The sequence below is a fragment of the Centruroides sculpturatus genome, unplaced genomic scaffold, assembly GCF_000671375.1.
Source record: "Centruroides sculpturatus isolate CEXI.00-Female unplaced genomic scaffold, Cexi_2.0 scaffold381, whole genome shotgun sequence".
Lineage (NCBI taxonomy): Eukaryota > Metazoa > Arthropoda > Arachnida > Scorpiones > Buthidae > Centruroides > Centruroides sculpturatus.
This window is the reverse complement of record NW_019384670.1, coordinates 258,076-266,687: the sequence shown is the minus strand read 5'-3', so window position 1 is coordinate 266,687 and position 8,612 is coordinate 258,076.

The window sequence follows — 8,612 nt, the reverse complement described above, 5'->3', positions numbered from 1 at the left end:
TGGTTGTTTACGTGATATATCGATATAAAGACAACGATTATATTCTACGAGTATTTTCTGTACTATAATTACAAATGTAGTAAAAATAATATCGTTACTTTCATATACTAACTTTTATTATCGTATTATTAAGATAATATACAGCACTTATAAGCTTAGCTTTTTTATTATATACGCCTCTAAATTGAAGGATTTCCTTTGATATCCATTATTATAATCGAGTTACCTCTTGTCGTAGATACACGAATACTTTCGGATGTTTTCGATAAATCTTTCCGGATCTATTCTAGAGTAGCCACGAGGGCACGTACACAAAAGCTCGTTTTCCGCCATTTTAGCTTCGTGTTGCGATGACGTAGTTCCACTGACTTCTGATTGGTTGAAGGTACCGTTTTACGGTCGTAATCCTGTCGAAAGTTGAACATAGCTCAACTCGCTTTTACGCTGGTTTTACGGCCTGCTCAAGCGTAAGATATCAGGGTCACGTGGTTAAAAGCTTTTACGTCGAGGGGTTTTTACGTTGTTTTTACGGTAGTGGAGTCCTAGCCTTACGCCAGAACCACACGCGCGTAAAAATTCTGGCCGAATAGGAAACGCCACTGCCACTAACGGCGCTACATTTTATTAATTTTTTTCTCTCGTATCCCTTTGTACCTTCCATTTTTTTCTCCGCTTCCTCGACTATAATATAGAAAATTTAATTTAATAGACTCGTATTCCGAATTCAAATAAAGAACGTGAGATCTATATACTAGGCCTATATATCGATTCTATTAGACCTACCTGAAATTTCTTCTATTTCAGTTATTTTTCGTTTTTTCCAGATCGTCACAATTGTAGGGTTAACCCTCGTTGCTGTCATTGTTAGAATAAAAACCACGCGTCTACTTTGACGTCAGAAAAAAGACTTTTCTTTCTGTTTTACGCGCGCATGTTCTGGCATAAAAGCGTAAAACGGAAACTGAACCGAAAGCCGATTTCTGATTGTTTTAGAGAGGAAAGGTTCGGCCGTAACCCGGCTACTATTTAAATGTCACCCGTATTGGACTTTCCCCGCGTAGGAACGATCAAATATTTTTCGGCTAATATTAGCGATAGTCAATTACCCGTACGTTAGAATTGCTTCGAAACTAGTAGAAAGACGCGCGATGCCTGTTATATTTATTTTTTAAAATAATTCGGAAGGTTTTTTATTTTAAAGTAACAAAAATATGGGTAATTCGCTTCGTATCCAGGGAAAGCCGCGGCGCACTAAGGATAGTCCTGGTAGAACGTTGGCTGTTGCCGACAATCACTTTTGGTGGCCGCCCGTTTCAAACGACGTAACGCTTTAAAATGCACCGTTTTTACCAACGCGCACATCCCGTCAATTCTACAAATGCCACGTTTTTTAAAAAAGTTTCTACCGCAACACCGACGTTTTCCGAGTTCGACGGGAGTTTTAAATTTCGGATAAAATTGTAAAAAAATTGCCACTGGCAAAGTTTTGTCTCAAAATACCGAAGATACGCTTTCTCCTATCAAAAATCTTGCGCTCTTTGGCACGAGAAAATAATTCGAAAGTTCTCGTAGATCCAAAATCGCATTCTCTAGGCCAGTGATTCTTAACCTTTTTATACTCGCGGCCCACCAAATATTTCATAATTTTTTTGTCACCCTCATTTTTTTAAATAATAATTTACATTTGTTAAATTATCTATAATAAATTGATTTTTTTATTATTGCTTTATTTTTAAAATTCCAAGCATTAATTGTTTTTTAGAATTACTTTGGAATAAAAGAAATAAATACGGCGGTGTAAGTAGCATATTTGCATTTGTTTCTTCTGTACTAACAAAGTTGTATGTAGGAAGAAATAAGAAATAAAAAAAACTAAATATGAAAACTTTATCTTTCTTATTTCACTTTTCAATACGATTATACATCAATTTTTTTTTATTATATTCTGAAGGAAATAATAATTGCATAATTTGGCGGCCCCCGGCAAACTTCTTACGGACCCCCAGGGGGCCGCGGCCCCCCTGTTAAGAAACACTGCTCTAGGCCGACGTTTCTCGACGTGGTTTTTGGCCCGCGGCTCCGTGGCAAACTTTCGGGAGCCAGAACGAACTGTAGGGGTCACGGCCGCAATAAAATATTAAAATTGTTAAATTGGTGAAGTGTTTAATGAAATTATTAAAATGAAAGTTTCTTGTTAGAAGACTTATACGAAAACGATTAAACTTCACTAACTTGTAAGTAAATTGCTTTTCGTTTGTTACAGTACATTTGTTTTTTGTAAATCGAGACGCCTCGAATCTTGCTCTCGTGTCATTTTCATTTTTTCCAAGGATGTTTACACCTTTAAATACCGCGGGTCTATATTTTAATGGCGGAGTGCATAAACCGTCAAACATTAATTTAATACTATTTGTTCGCCTTTGAAATTAGCTCGGCACTCGATTTACTCCAAACTTTAGTATTAAATAAATAATTAAATACGTAACGGAAAAATTAAAAATTCCGCCGCTTAAAATATTACAAAATGGAATTTTAATTAAAATGATTATAGATTAAGGTTTTGCATTAAAACCGATTTAAAATATCTCGGCATAAGCGCATTTTTTCTTACGAAAATGGCGCCAGTCGGTGACGAAATGTACGATTTTGCGTGGCGAACGACGTCGTTAACGTCAAATTACGTGGGTTTCGACCGTATTCGAAGGTGTATTTAATTATTTAAAAAATGGAATCTGCAGCTGCGAGTAAGTAGAATATCATTACGTAACACAAAATTAATAATAATACTTTGTGCGATAACAGTAAACGAATGATTTGTACGAAAATGAACGGATGATTAAAACGGGAAGTTTTAAACACGTAAAGTTCATAAATTCTGTAGAGTTTTGCGACTGGACCGATCGCGTGTTGTAGATGGAAGTATTATCGAATGAAAAAAATGAAAACTAGCTGCAATCGTGTCATTGGTGCGAGTTCTTGCAATGTAAAACAGAGTTTTCTGAATTTTGTACATTAACGACGCGAAATGTTTTGCTCTTTTTCTCGAATTTGTCTGTGTTTTGAATGTTGTTTGCGTGTAGCATAAGTTTGAAATCAAAATGTGGCGAGCGCGTAGTGATAAAGAAAAGGAACAATAAGAATCCAAAAAACGAATATACAGAAGGGTTTCCGTATAGAATTGGGTCTAATAGTCGATCAACCAAAGCCTGGTTTCGGTAGCTCGAATGATGGGAATAGTATTGCTGGACGATTTTTCGAAAAGCATTTCTTCTTCTTTTATAGGGCTCGATTAAGCGTTTCCGTGTCGTGTTGCAGACAATTTCGTGGGGCCGCCAAGTCGATTTCATAAAATTTCAAGATTATGCCTTACAGACAGCTCGCTACTTTCTGCAGTTATATCCGTGGTTCTACGTGCCAACTTCGGTACACAAGATATTCATTCGTGGCGCAGAAGTGATAAATTCATCGGTATTGCCGATAGGGCAGATGTCCGAAGGCGCTCGAGTCTATTAATTAATAAATACATTAAAAAGTTTCGAAAAGATTTTGCGAGAAAAGTTCCCGAGCGAAAACAATGGAAGACATTATTTTAGGCCTATTATTAATAACTGATCCGTTTATTTCGAGTTTGCGCGAATTACCTGGAAAAAACTCGGTGCTTGCTCCCAGAAGCGGTTTTAGCGTTAGTTGCGCCACGTATACCAGCGAGTACGGGAAGCTCCAGCGATTTCAAAGTTGAATTATCTGATTGCGAATCAAATTATTTTTTGGATGACGATGCGTGAACTTTTAATCAACCGACTGTATGTTTTATCGTATTAAACAATATATGGATTTATTTTGTACTTTTTCTGTAAAAGTGGTTCGTGTTAAATCCGCCATTTTGTTTTTATTTCAAATTTTGACTTCGGATTCGTAATCGGCGACCCCGAAAACCTCCGAGTACTGACTTTCAGCCAAATTGATAACGCTTTTGGGATTTGGCCCCAATGTGTATCGTGGGGATCCGAGAAAAACTCTAAGAAACGCCGCTGTAGCGTACAAGCTATAACGAATTAATAAATTTTTTTCTTTAGATAATTATGTATACCACTAATTTAATAATTACTGTATATAGAATGCACTATTACTACGTATTACACTTTTCTTTTTTAATAGGAAGAGCCGATATTTCGAATTGTTCCATCTTCGTCCTCTTCCCGACCGTACTAAATGTTTAAAAGTGACTGAAGCTTTTCATTATACGGATTTACAGCAGTTGGTTTATCGATATAAACTGTTAAATCGTATAACGTTTTTTAAAGAATGCCATTCGTTAGCGGTTAAGCCAGCCAATCATTTAGTCCGTTTCAAATAAAACGGGCTGTCATTGGCTGTACGATACGCCAGTAAGACGCATATCTACATTTGGATGGTCCGAACATATTTCCAATTACGCCTGTCGGCAGTTAATTTATATTATTCTCCATCTCTTTTAATTGACCACTGGATTCATAAAGCCCGGCCTGTTCAAATTACTTAAAACTGAATTTACCTTTTCGCATTCGATCTTTTTCGATTTGCGAAAATTAATTCAGGAGAAACCTCCGCAAGAATAAAAATACAGTCGACCCCTTATAACATGGCGAAAAAATTGCGACAGTATTCGTACAAGCACGCTAAATAAACTCGTATAATTCGGTAAAACGTCATCGCCGACTCGTGTCGCGACAGGATTGGTCGAATCTAGACCAATAGCGGATATTGCACAAACAATTGAGTTTAAACGAACGGCGGACCTACTAAAAACCATTTATCATTTAACGTCCATAAAAATTATATTTATATTAATGATGTGTCCAAAGTTCAGCAAAAAAATAAATTATCAGGAAGCACGGTGCACTCTCAGTCAGTAATCCTATAATTTTTTGTTTATAGCATAGTTTATACGGATTAGTCCCAAAAAATTGTGCGTGTTTTGGCGAATTAGTCTAAATTAGTCTAGAATCGATTGTTGAGGCGAATTAGTCTAAATTAGTCTAGAATCGATTAATTTTATGGAAGAAACCTTTCAAACAGCCGTAGCACAGTGGGACCAAATCCCAAAAAGCTGGCCAAAAGTCGAAAAATAGAGTTTAAGTTCCGGTAATTTCTAGTCGTGGGTTCGGTTGGATAAGAGTCCGAAAGTCGAATTCTAGACTTTAGCGCCTCCTATCCCTTATACCTGCTATTGTAGTTTAGTCGAAAGGGGACCCTCAATCGAGCTAGACGCGTCATGCAGTAAGCAAAGATTTCTACGCTATATTCAAGAGGGTGCCAAATCTCTAAAAATCAATCGAATTTAAATTTAAAAAATGGAATTTGCAGCTGCAAGTAAGTAGAATATCATTACGTAACACAAAATTGATAATAATACTTTGTGATAACAGTAAACGAATGATTTGTACGAAAATGAACGGAAGATTACAACAGAAAATTTTAAACACGTAGAGAAAAGTTCATAAATTCTGTAGAGTTCTGCGACTGGACCGATCGCATGTTGTAGATCGAACTATTATTGAATGAAAAAAATTAAAACTAGCTGCAACCAGCTGCAACTGTGTCATTGGTGCGTGTTCTCGCAATGTAAAACATAGTTTTCTGAATTTTGTACATTAATGACGCGGAATGTTTTGCTCTTTTTCTTGAATTGTCTGGTGTTTTGAATATTGTTTGTATGTAGCATATAAGCTTGAAATCAAACTGTGGCAAGCGCATAGTGATAAAGAAAATAAAGAAATAAGGTTCTGAAAAACGAATATACAGAAGGGTTTCCGTATAGAATTGGGTCTAATAGTCGATCAACCAACGCCTGGTTTCGGTAGCTCGAATGATGAGAATACCGCTCGACAATTTTTCGAAAACTCAAGCATTTCTGCTGCTATTACAGCGGTTGATGAGGACTTGATTAAGCGTTTCCGTGTCATATTGCAGACAATTTCGTGTGGCCATGAAATCGATTTCATAGAATTTCAAGATTATGCCTTATAGACAGCTCGTTACTTTGTGCAGTTATATCTGTGGTTCTGCGTGCCAACTTCGGCACANCTTTAATTTGAGTATGTTTTTCGCGTTGGAACGAATTATTTGGTTTTACATGTAATCGTATGGGAAAAGATGATCCACCTTACGACATTTTCATGATACGATCTCAGTTTCGGAACGGATTAATTTCGTATCCTGAGGTACCACTGTACTTTGAGAAATTATGCAAATTAGTTTCGTGCGGGTGGTAGGTGTGTGAGTCGTTAAATTTACTGTCCACTTTATTTGAGTGAGTTTAGTTGTTATTATTATTATTTTTCTCATAATGGAATTTAAGAATTAGACCATATTTCACAAGTGATGCAAATTGTCTTACATTTGCGACTCCGAAAACTAACATTAAAATGTCTACTTATGAGGGGACATTTAATTAAAGGAAAGTGTGGCAAGTATTCTTTCCTTTATATGGCATTTAATCCGTATTGATTGTTGGTTGAAATCCGCACGGTTGGTCGTAGGCATAAGCGAAAGAACTGCCGTCGATTGGGCAAATTACATTAGACACGTAACGATGGTTTCGTTGAGTAATTTAAGTAATACGAGAAAGGTCGGCAGTCGAAAGGTACGAAACGGGTCGAAGATGGTATTTGTAAGGAGGACGAGAAAAAGTTAATGAAACGGGAACTGCGGCCGGGAGGAAGATTTGAAATACATAAGCAGAATCTATCCGGGTGCCGGTGTGGAAGGAACCCGCTGCTCCAGAAGCCAAGATGACGAAGGGCGACAATTGCACCCGAAGAAATTAAAGAAGCGGAACGTCGTTAGCAACGTTGGCGAATCTGAAAGGAGTTGTAAAAAGCGGATTACAGTCGATGAATGGAGGATATTAATGGTGAGTAATGTTTAATTGTTCATTTTTATTTATAGGTAGTTACGGGTTAGCGAGACTCCAGTCAAATAAATACAACCTATTTCGATTATTGCAAATTTTTATTTGTAGTTGCGCTCGATAGTATATTAGAATAAGTTAGGTAGAGCGATCGCGCATCGGGAGGGAGAGTACACTCGACCGGACGGTCCCAGATAAAAACTTTTACCTTTCTCCCTGATCTACGTTCAACATTTCGCTTGGTTTTGTACTTTTATGCGGAGTGTAATTTGCGTATATTCCACATTTTCGTCCCGTATTTTGATTTTTTCGCTTTAAATATAACTCGCTTATACATTCTTTGCGCAACGCGATATCCTAATTGGCGCGGTTGGCATTTCGGTTTTCGGCATCGTCCGAATCGAAGAGTAAAGTCTGCACTCCACACTACCGGAATCCGCGACGTAATCGTAAAACTGAAAGCCAAACTGACGAAACTTTCAGTTTTGTAACGTTCGGTTGGACAGAAACAAGACCGAAAGCGGAGTTAAAAATTATTTAACTTTTCCGTTTTCGTACCGCGACCAATAAAAACGCGAGGATTTGTGACGCGTAGTCACGCGCATTAGTCACGCGTAGTTTGATTATCGTAATGGCGGAAAGTGTAGCGAAAACGACGAGGAGACAAATAGATTTGGAATTTTTCATCGAAGAAGTTATAAAATGCACACGTCTGTACGACAAAAAATGTAAATAATTCAAAGATTATTAACAATGAAATTGTTAATAAATGCAGAGAAAGCGCGGCAAAATCCGTAGCGTCGTCCGTGTTTGACTCTACGACAATTACAGAACTGATGGCGCATTTCTAGTGGAGTCGAGTTAAAACGAAAACTCTATATATTTCAGTTGTGTTTCTGTCTTCAGGTAATGTGGAGTCCAGGCTTAAGTCTAGATTACTAGCGAGGTTACGGCCCAAGTTTTCGTGTGTAAGGCCAGGAACACGCGCGCGTAAAATGCGTGGCAGAAAACAATCAGAAATCGGCTTTCGGTTGAGTTTCTGTTTTAGGCTAGGACTCCACTACCGTAAAAACGGCGTAAAATCCCCTCGCCGTAAAAGCTTTTAATCACGTGACCTATTTGCGTTTGCGCTCGGATTACGGTGGAGGTCCGGCTAGCGCGAAGTTTTTACGGCGACGGTGCTGCTCCAAGTGTCGAAAGTAAATACTTCTTCGCACGTGAATTGGTAGAAACGGAAGATGGTTATTTACGTGATATATCGATACAGTATAAAGACAACGATTATATTCTACGAGTATTTTCTGTACTATAATTACAAATGTAGTAAAAATAATATCGTTACTTTCATATACTAACTTTTATTATCGTATTATTAAGATAATATACAGCACTTATAAGCTTAGCTTTTTTATTATATACGCCTCTAAATTGAAGGATTTCCTTTTATATCCATTATTATAATCGAGTTACCTCTTGTCGTAGATACACGAATACTTTCGGATGTTTTCGATATATCTTTCTGGATCTATTCTACAGTAGCCACGAGGGCACGTACACAAAAGCTCGTTTTCCGCCATTTTAGCTTCGTGTTGCGATGACGTAGTTCCACTGACTTCTGATTGGTTGAAGGTACCGTTTTACGGTCGTAATCCTGTCGAAAGTTGAACATAGCTCAACTCGCTTTTACGCTGGTTTTACGGCCTGCTCAAGCGTAAGATAT